The 10,765-nt window shown below is 34.5% G+C and overlaps 1 long non-coding RNA gene across 1 annotated transcript in view; it reads left to right on the forward strand.

Moving 5' to 3' along the window:
* The window catches only part of LOC133639099 (uncharacterized), a 115,089-nt gene that overhangs the window by 357 nt on the left and 103,967 nt on the right, over nucleotides 1–10,765 (forward strand). Inside the window, exon 2 of the long non-coding RNA XR_009823730.1 lies at nucleotides 10,143–10,240. This is a non-coding gene — a long non-coding RNA (uncharacterized LOC133639099). The remainder of the gene's footprint in view (nucleotides 1–10,142; nucleotides 10,241–10,765) is intronic.

Below are 10,765 nucleotides of genomic sequence, written 5' to 3' on the forward strand. Positions count from 1 at the left end.
TATCTATACCGTCTCCTGGTCTATTATGTGATGACCTCCTCGCAGCGACTCTTCAGTTGTCAGTGGTGTTATCTTCATTCACAGTTCCCAGGACTGACACAGCATCCACTTGAGATAGTCCAAAGAGCCTGCTGCATGCTCTCCTCAAAGTGGGAAAGAAATGCACAGGCAGACTTAGCAGCTGGACTGGTTAAAATATGACTAATATACCATCAATCATTACAAATATTATTAACGTTGTTAAATACCGGCCCATTATCATTGTTAAATCGTCATATTACATCATTGCAGTGTTGCATGCAGGATTTTTTAATTAGAAGTGAAGGAAAAACATTGCAATTGTAGTGCTGTTTTTAACCCTTTTGAGTCACGGATAGGAGTTAGCGGGCGGTTTTATGTACGTTTTTGGATTTTACCTTTTGTATATCGCAGGTGACTCCCTGCAGTGAAGCAAATGAGAACAAAGGTGCCAATTCAATACCCCACAAACATGTTGAATATTCAATATTGTACGTCTGATTCTACTTGACTGATTCACAACATTCTAAGTCTGGCTAAATTGAGGCCGTAAGCAGAACAAAGATTTTGTATACGTCAGGAGAGCTTTGATGCTTTTAAAGGGGATCTAGTAGGGAAAACCAAGTTTTCTTACCTATTGGTGGCTGTTTTTGTGTATTTGGGATCTGCATAAGTCCAGACAATGTGAAATAAAAACCAAGGAGATATTTGTAAAACAGTCTTTTGCCTGCCTTTATACTTTTGGTAAACAAGCCGTTATATAGCCATTATATTAATATAATATTTTGCACACACACACATATATATATATATATATTAGGGATGTCCGATAATGGCTTTTTGCCGATATCCGATATTCCGATATTGTCCAACTCTTTAATTACCGATACCGATATCAACCGATACCGATATCAACCGATATATGCAGTCGTGGAATTAACACATTATTATGCCTAATTTGGACAACCAGGTATGGTGAAGATAAGGTACTTTTTAAAAAAATTAGTAAAATAAGATAAATAAATTAAAAACATTTTCTTGAATAAAAAAGAAAGTACAACAATATAAAAACAGTTACATAGAAACTAGTAATGAATGAAAATTAGTAAAATTAACTGTTAAAGGTTAGTACTATTAGTGGACCAGCAGCACGCACAATCATGTGTGCTTACGGACTGTATCCCTTGCAGACTGTATTGATATATATTGATATATAATGTAGGAACCAGAATATTAATAACAGAAAAAACAACCCTTTTGTGTGAATGAGTGTAAATGGGGGAGGGAGGTTTTTTGGGTTGGTGCACTAATTGTATGTGTATCTTGTGTTTTTTATGTGGATTTAATAAAAAAAAACAACAAAAAACAAACAAACCGATACCGATAATTTCCGATATTACATTTTAACGCATATATCGGCCGATAATATCGGCAGGCCGATATTATCGGACATCTCTAATATATATATATATATATATATATATATATATATATATATATATATATATATAAATGCTTTAAAATGTTATATCGAAAATTATCGGTATCGGTTTCAAAAAGTAAAATTTATGACTTTTTAAAACGCCGCTGTGTACACGGACGTAGGAAGAAGTACAGAGCGCCAATAAACATTAAAGGCACTGCTTTTGCGTGCCGGCCCAATCACATAATATCTACGGCTTTTCACACACACTAGGGAATGCAAGCATACTTGGTCAACAGCCATACAGGTCACACTGAGGGTGGCCGTATAAACAACTTTAACACTGTTACAAATATGCGCCACACTGTGAACCCACACCAAACAAGAATGACAAACACATTTCGGGAGAACATCCGCACCGTAACACAACATAAACACAACAGAACAAATACCCAGAACCCCTTGCAGCACTAACTCTTCCGGGACGCTACAATATACACCCCTCGCGACCCCTCCACCCCCCAACCCCGCCCACCTCAACCTCCTCATGCTCTCTCAGGGAGAGCATGTCCCAAATTCCAAGCTGCTGTTTTGAGGCCTGTTAAAAAAAAATAATGCACTTTGTGACTTCAATAATAAATATGGCAGTGCCATGTTGGCATTTTTTTCCATAACTTGAGTTGATTTATTTGGGAAAACCTTGTTACATTGTTTAATGCATCCAGCGGGGCATCACAACAAAATCAGGCATAATAATGTGTTAATTATGCACGACTGTATATATCGTTATCGGTTGATATCGGAATCGGTAATTAAGAGTTGGACAATATCGGAATATCGGATATCGGCAAAAAAGCCATTATCAGACATCTCTAGTTATCATCACACTTTATGTCTACTTCCGATTTATGAAAAGTCTGACGTTTAATGAAATGGGGGTAGGATTTAAGTAACACGGCGGACGCTAATTAGCCTGCTAATCTCGCACTTGATCAACAATTAGAGCGAGAAGAATGCCTGCTCTGTGTTTGCAAGGAGTCACAGTTATTTTGGTCCCCGTCAGAAGGGCCTTATAAAGGAGAGGTAGGTGGAAAGTAGGTTATCAGCCTCCTCCATGGAGCCGAGTCCTTTGCATCCAGTCAACACCTTCTTGTCCTTTTTACTGGCACGCATCACTCCAGTGACCCTTGGCTTTCCCCAGCCAAAGGTCACTGTCGTGTCCAATCACAGCGACGTCTTCCCCTCATCTCTTCTTTCCATGAAAATAATGTTTGAGCCCGACTGATGTGGAACATTTTCAGATGGAACGTTATTAGCCCACGTGTCTGTTCCTTTCTCTCCCCTTCTCCTCTTTCCCCGTCCAACGGAATGTTTTCCCAGAGTCTCTCTTCGCCCTCTGCGAGCACTTTGTCTCTCTGTGGCCGCGCACTTCATTTGTCTTCGCCAGGATCAGAGAAAACACCCAAAATCAAAATAATCACCGCGCCATGAAGTAGGAGAACTCTTTAAGACAAGCTCCGGATAACAAGATGACAAAGCTTGTTAAGAGACAGCCCTTGTGAAGTTGGCCACGCCACGCACTTATCTTTGAAAAGGGCAGAAAATTAATGTAACTTATTCAACACTTTAATGTTAGCTACATGCTTCTGTTTACTAGACGATTACGTTTTTTTTTTTTTTTTACCTTTGTTTGATCTTGATTTTGTAGGAATAAAAGCCAAAAATTTTGGTAAAAAGGACAAAATATTAACAAAACATTGTAATTTTAGTAGAATAAAGTTGGAAAGGTAAAAATTAGAATCTTACAGGGAAAAGTAATACTTTTAAAACTTTTACTATCCCCCAAAAATGTAAATATTATTACGAATAACACATTAAACAGAGATTTTTTTTTATTTTAGAGAGAGAAAATAAATTGCCATATTAAAAGAATATATATATATAAAAAAATGTTTTTAACAGAAAATAAGTTATATTTTTTTATAGGAATAAAACCTTAATGTTAGGATATTTTACAAGAGTATACAATTTATATTTAAAAAGTAATTAATTTTATGAGAATAAAGTGCTGATTTTATAAAAAAATATTGTAGTGGTTTTACATGTAATCAAATCATAATATTACCATAAAGAAGAAATATTTATCAGGGAAAACCTGACAAAACCCATTTGAATATTAAAAGGAAAAAAATGAAAATAGTTCAAAAGTTGTAATTTCAAGATACATTTTACTATCCCTCCAAAAGTACATACATACAATAGAGTTCATTAGAGAAAATAAAGTCAGCATAATAAAAGAATGCAGTTGTAATTTTACCAAAAAAAAAGGTATAATTAAAAAAAAGAATAAAACCTGAATATTAGGATACTTTACGAGAGTATAAAGTTTATACTTTGAAGTAATAGTTTAATGGGAATAAAGTGATAATTTTATGAGAGTAAAGTTGTAGTTTTAGAAGGAATGAAGCCATAATATTATTATAAAGAGTAAATATCACTACCAGGAAAAATAGACAATGTTGGAATATCAAAAGGGAAAGAAAAAAAACCACTCATGGGTATTTTACATGTATTTAGTCAGTTCAAGTCAAGGTCATAACTTTTATGATCTCAAAATAAATATTTATGTGAATAATGATAAACTGTTTATTAGAGAAAATGAAGTGAGCATTTTGAGAGACGACATTTTAATTTTTACCAGAAAAATATTTATATATATATGTGTGAATGGGTGAATGTGGAAATAGTGTCAAAGCGCTTTGAGTTCCTTAAAAAAGGTAGAAAAGCGCTATACAAGTACAACCCATTTACCATTTACCATTTATATTTTTGATGCTAATAAAACTGGAATATGCAATAGTATTTTCAGATAATATAAATGAATAACTTAATAAGGATAAAGTCATAATTTTCAAAGCATAAAGTTTTACAGTAGTTTTACAATGAATGAAGTCAAAATATTATTAGAAAATATAATATTTTACTAATAAAAATAAAAAAATATATTAAAAGGAAAAAAAGTCTTACAGACACTTTACAAGAATTTAGTCATAATTTAAGTCCAAGTCATACTTTTAAGACAACTTTTTACTGTCCCAAAACAAATATAAATATTTATATGAAGAACATTAAACATAGTTTATTAATAAAGTCAGCTTATTAAAAAAATAAGGTAATGATTTTGTTAGAAAAAGTCAGAATTTCATAAGAATAAAGTTATAGTTTTTCAAGTGATGAAATCATACATTTATTAGAATTTTTTTTTTACCAGAAAGAAAGACAAAAAAAAAAGGTAAAAAGTTATTTTACAACAATTTAGCTCTCGTTTATATCAAAATATCAGAACAATAGTTAAATTTTTTGAGAATAAAGTTAGTATATGTATATATTTATATCATAATATTCATAGTATTATTAGGAAAAAAATTGGCAATAAAGTTCCATCCATCCATTTTCTACCGCTTATTCCCTTCGGGGTCGCGGGGGGCGCTGGAGCCTATCTCAGCTACAATCGGGCGGAAGGCGGGGTACACCCTGGACAAGTCGACACCTCATCGCAGTGGCAATAAAGTTGTAATATAAAAAATAAACTATTTATTTTAAATATGTAACTTCCTGAGATGAGCTTAATAGCCTAAATACTATTCACAATTTTATATATAACAAGCAACAAATATTTTTTTTGGGAACAACGTAAAATATGAGAAAATACTTCATAACAATGACATAAATCAGATTTTTTTGTTGAACAGTTGTTCTTGTAAACTTTCCCAAGAAGTTTGACCTTTGTCATAAAAATGCTTCCAATAATTGTTGAAGTCATTTCATTAGTGATTTTTATAAAACAATAATATCTCAATAAGGACAAAGTTTGAATAAAGTCATGATTTATGGGAAATAAAGCTATAATTTCCCCAGAGAAATGATCTGTAATTAATCTGATGTAATGCCTGTATTCATCGTAGCAGCCTAAAGATGGCGCTATAGCCATGGTGAAGTAGTGGCCGCACCAGCTTCTTGTGTTGAGGTTGTTGCAGGTTTTTTTTGAGTGGCTTTTTAAAAGAGCCAATATAGAAGGTGTGGTCAAAAGTGACGGATCTATCAACGCTAACCACTGGAATCGTGTATTGTTGCCGCTGCAAAGCATGCAGGTGTCCGGCTGAGACCTCAAGCATGTTGAGTAACGAGAGACAAAATGACCCACAGCTCCAGCCACTGGAGAGGGAGAGGAAGCGTAACATGTTCCGTTAGGGGAACTCCTGGTGGCTGGGATTGGACCCGAGACCATTTTCTCATCTCTCCCTCGTTTGCTCCCCGCCTCACGCCAGGGCACGCAAGGCCCCCTGACCACCATCGCCGCAGCATGGCGCCAAGGGTGAACAGAGTACGTGTGTGTGTCCGACGGGCCGAGACCCCGGATATGTTGTGGAAGTGTGTAGTGGACAGGGGCCAGACAGGACGTGACCTGCTGAAGGAAGCTCCGAGCCGCCCAATAGGCCGACTGGCTATCAGTCAACACCTTTTGTCCCACCCCCTATGACCAAACACTTCAAACGCACAGGAGGATCAGCCTTGTTTTATTCCTCTTTCAGACTTATCAGGAACTAATTCCACATCATCTAAACCAGGGGTACGTCTTAGGCCCACTTTTCTTATATTTTAGTCTGTTAGTCCAATTGGATCGCTTGTAGCATTTTTAATACACACAAATCTCAAAAAGCCCAGATGTGCGGCGGTCACCTATAACCCCCCCCCACTGTAATCTAGCAGGGACACTTCCATGACTCCCAGTTCATAGGAAGAGCATGATCAAAGCCGTGAGTTAACTCCCCTGCAGGCTGTCCACTGGCGAACCTGCACCCCGGGACAAATGACTCACGGGGTCAGGAGCCCAGTTCCGCTGAGGGTGGAGGCCGAGTGACCCCCGAACTGATGCCACTAGTCTTCGAGTCTTGAGGCTTTCAGTTTCTACTCCCTCATACTCCCATATGAACGTATAGGCGGCATGGTAGTAAAAATGAGCATTTTTTTGCCGGGGTTTTTATAAGGCGCCAAAGGTACGTGCTTTAGATAAGCAAAAGGCCCATTTGAAACATCTGGATGTGACAGGAAGTCATATTTAAAGCACATACAGTACAGTAAAAGTTCCATGCTATATGCAGTCTTTAAAGGGAGAGAACACAACCACACGTTGTTTTTTTGTTTTGATTTTTAATCAAAGAAATAGTTAAAGCATTTAAAATAAAATGCATTAAAAAAATAAAAATAAATAAATATATATATATATATATATTAAAACATTTTTAATAATAATAATAAAATATACAGTACAGGCCAAAAGTTAAATGGGTTTTCTTTATTTTCATGACTATTTACTTTGTAGATTGTCACTGAAGGCATCAAAACTATGAATACATGGGAGTTATGTACTTAACATGAAAGGTGAAATACCTGAAAACATGTTTTATATTCCAGTTTCTTCAAAATAGCCACCATTTGCTCTGAGTACTGTTTTGCACACTCTTGGCGTTCTCCTCGATGAGCTTCAAGCACACCTGTGAAGTGAAAACCATTTCAGGTGACTACCTCTTGAAGCTCATCGAGAGAATGCCAAAAGTGTGCAAAGCAGTAATCAGAGCAAAGGGTAACTATTTTGAAAAAAATTGAATGTAGAACATGTTTTCAGTTGTTTCACCTTTTTTTTTTAAGTAGTTTTGATGCCTTCAGTGACAATTTACAATGTAAATACTCTTGAAAATAAAGAAAACCCATTGAATGAGGTGTGTCCAAACTTTTGGCCTGTACTGTATGTATATACAAATATTTGTATATATGTGTATATATTCATATGTGTACATACAGTATATATATATATATATATATATATATATATATATATATATATATATATATATATATATATATATATATATATATATATATATATATATATATATATACATATATATATATATATACATACACACATATATGCAGTGTACATATATGTTTTTGTTTGTAAATAGAAACGTTTGTATATTGCAGGAAATTTCTCCCCAAGAAACATTGTAAACGTAAATAATAGGTTTCAGTCTTGACAAAAGTCTATATTTTAGTGAAAGTTTGTACACTTTGAACACAAAATAGGGTACAGCACTGCATATCAAAAATTATGTATATTTTTTGTTTTTAAAGAAAATATTTTTAGAAAGACGTTTTTAGACCATCTCCACGCTTACCCACTGCGCATATCTGTCATACGTCCGCAGCCATGAGTTTTTGTAACATGTAACCTGTGTTGTTTATTCAATTGTTCATACCAAATAAAATATTGAGAGGTATGCATCAAAAGTCGTGTTAAATCGAGAGTCCATTTAGAATCGAATCGTCACCCCAAAAATCGGAATCGAATCGCAAGTTGTTGGAAGATAGATTGATATATTTTTTGACTGTTATGGTTATTGTTTTAGTTTATTTCAAACATGCGTTCAGCTACATATTTACACATTTATTTTTAAGCACATCTGAAAAGAAGCAGACTTATTCAGTCTTACCCCCATTCCATTTCATAGCAATTGCTCTCACCTTTGTTCACTTCCTCTACTCAAGTCTGTGACACAAACAATGGAACTAATAAATAATCAACACATTTGACATGAGTAGATAGCTCTTAGTAAGTTGTAATTCACATAATTTGCAGAGTGTATGATAAATAATAGTGTGTGTATTAGTTAGGTTTAAGATAGTTATGTAAAATTATAATAATAATAATAACAAAATCATTGTAGGTGTGTATAATTAGGCCATTTATGAAACAACACAGTCTAAAGGCAAACAAGTTTAAATTTGACAAGAATAAAGTTATAATTTTGTCATTATTAACATAATCTTTTTCCTAGAATGTCGTAATGTATGAAAAAAGGGCAACAATTCTTTAAACGTGGGAGATGATGAGAATTCAGTACTGTAATCAATTAATTAATTTTACAAGAGTAAAGTCATCAGTTAATGGTTAAAAAGTTTTTATTTTTCTACAATATTTTAAATCATTTTTGTAAATAAAGCGCAAAAAATCAATTAAGGTGGGAGCTGATGAGAATTTAGTATTGTAATCAATGAATTAATTTTACAAGAGTAAATTCATCAGGTATCGATTAAAAAGTTTCTAATTGACTAGAATGTTTTAAAAAATTTTTTAAATAAAGCGCAAAAATTAAATTAAGGTGGGAGCTGATGAGAATTTAATATTGTAATCAATGAATTAATTTTACAAGAGTAAATTCATCAGGTATCGATTAAAAAGTTTTTATTTTACTAGAATGTTTTAAATATTTTTTTTAAATAAAGCGCAAAAATTCAATTAAGGTGGGAGCTGATGAGAATTTAGTATTGTAATCAATGAATTAATTTTACAAGAGTAAATTCATCAGGTATCGATTAAAAAGTTTTTATTTTACTAGAATGTTTTAAATATTTTTTTTAAATAAAGCGCAAAAATTCAATTAAGGTGGGAGCTGATGAGAATTTAATATTGTAATCAATGAATTAATTTTACAAGAGTAAATTCATCAGGTATCGATTAAAAAGTTTTTATTTTACTAGAATGTTTGAAATATTTTTTTTAAATAAAGCGCCAAAATTCAATTAAGGTGGGAGCTGATGAGAATTTAGTATTGTAATCAATGAATTAATTTTACAAGAGTAAATTCATCAGGTATCGATTAAAAAGTTTTTATTTTACTAGAATGTTTGAAATATTTTTTTTAAATAAAGCGCAAAAATTCAATTAAGGTGGTAGCTGATGAGAATTTAGTATTGTAATAATGAATTAATTTTAAAATAGTAAATTAATCAGTTATCGATTAAAAAGTTTTTATTTTACTAGAATGTTTGAAATATTTTTTTTAAATAAAGCGCCAAAATTCAATTAAGGTGGGAGCTGATGAGAATTTAGTATTGTAATCAATACATACATTTTAAAAGAATAAAGTCCTCATTGCTTCATTAGAAATGTGTAGTTTTAATTGAATGTCGTAATTTGTAAAAGAAGAAAAATGCAATTCTTTAATTTAAGGAAAAGTAAAAATTTTATGAGCATTGCAATTATATTAATATTATAGTTTTTTGGCAAATAAAGTCACAATAATGGTCTTGATTTATTTCGAACATATATACAGTTACAATATGGAACATCGCAAATTTCAGTTTCTCATTACAACATGTCCGAAAAGGAGTAGGAAGAAGCGGCACTTGTTTAATCCGACCCCTTTTTCCATTTCACAGCAATTTCTTACACTCCAGAAAAAACACATTTCTCATGACTAAATAACCAAGTAAGCTGCGATTCACATAATGAGATGAACAAGATGATCTCATATCGCACGAGGGGGACAAAAAAGACCCTCGTCGAGCTGACGGACGCGTTTCGGTGTTGAGTCAACGTGCGGACGGAGAAAGAAAATGTCTAAAAGGTGCAAATTAACACAGCTGTCAGTGGTTCCTTGAAGTGAAGTGAACTTGCCGATAAGCCGAGTGGCTGGTTGAGGGAAAACGACGACAGGCGCCGCCGAGCCATCTGGACCTTGTTCTCCTAAAAGAGGCAATGATGGTGACGCAATCGAGAAAGAGAATAGTCATGTGACCACAGATGACAAGTTTAAGTCTACATGGCCTTGACCAACTTTCTCCATGGACTTCACAGATAATCCCTCGGCTTCTGTTGGCAGAGTGTCATCCTGACGGACTTCCTTACCCTGGAGGGTCCGTGGGGCTCATCCCCCCACCCCCTCCTCCTCGCAGGTAATCACACATCATTCTTTCATGAGGCTGTGAGTGTTCAGGAGAGGCCGTGCAGGATCTCCCCTGCTGCTTCTGCCAGCGATACATCCTGCTACACGTTAGGCAACATGACAAGTGCACTTCCCTCCCAGCTCATTGCACCTGAACACACTCCTCTGCCTCGCCGTGTGCACGTGATGGCTCCTCCAATCACGGAAGTTCGCCGCCATCACACTGTTTCAATTGGTCTGGTTCAGACCTGGGCAAATCTGGCCCGCCGGACATTCCCAAATAATTTCTTTTATATCTTTAAGATGGAAACTGTAGCTGCCATTATGATGTGCAATGATGTTTTCTAATGACCGTAAGTCTTGAACTATACAAAATATTTTAAAGGCCTACTGAAACCCACTACTACCGACCACGCAGTCTGATAGTTTATATATCAATGATGAAATCTTAACATTGCAACACATGCCAATACAGCCGGGTTAACTTATAAATTGCAATTTTAAATTTCCCGCCACACTTCCGGTTGAAAACGTC

The sequence above is a fragment of the Entelurus aequoreus genome, linkage group LG21 (genome assembly GCF_033978785.1).
Source record: "Entelurus aequoreus isolate RoL-2023_Sb linkage group LG21, RoL_Eaeq_v1.1, whole genome shotgun sequence".
Taxonomy (NCBI): domain Eukaryota; kingdom Metazoa; phylum Chordata; class Actinopteri; order Syngnathiformes; family Syngnathidae; genus Entelurus; species Entelurus aequoreus.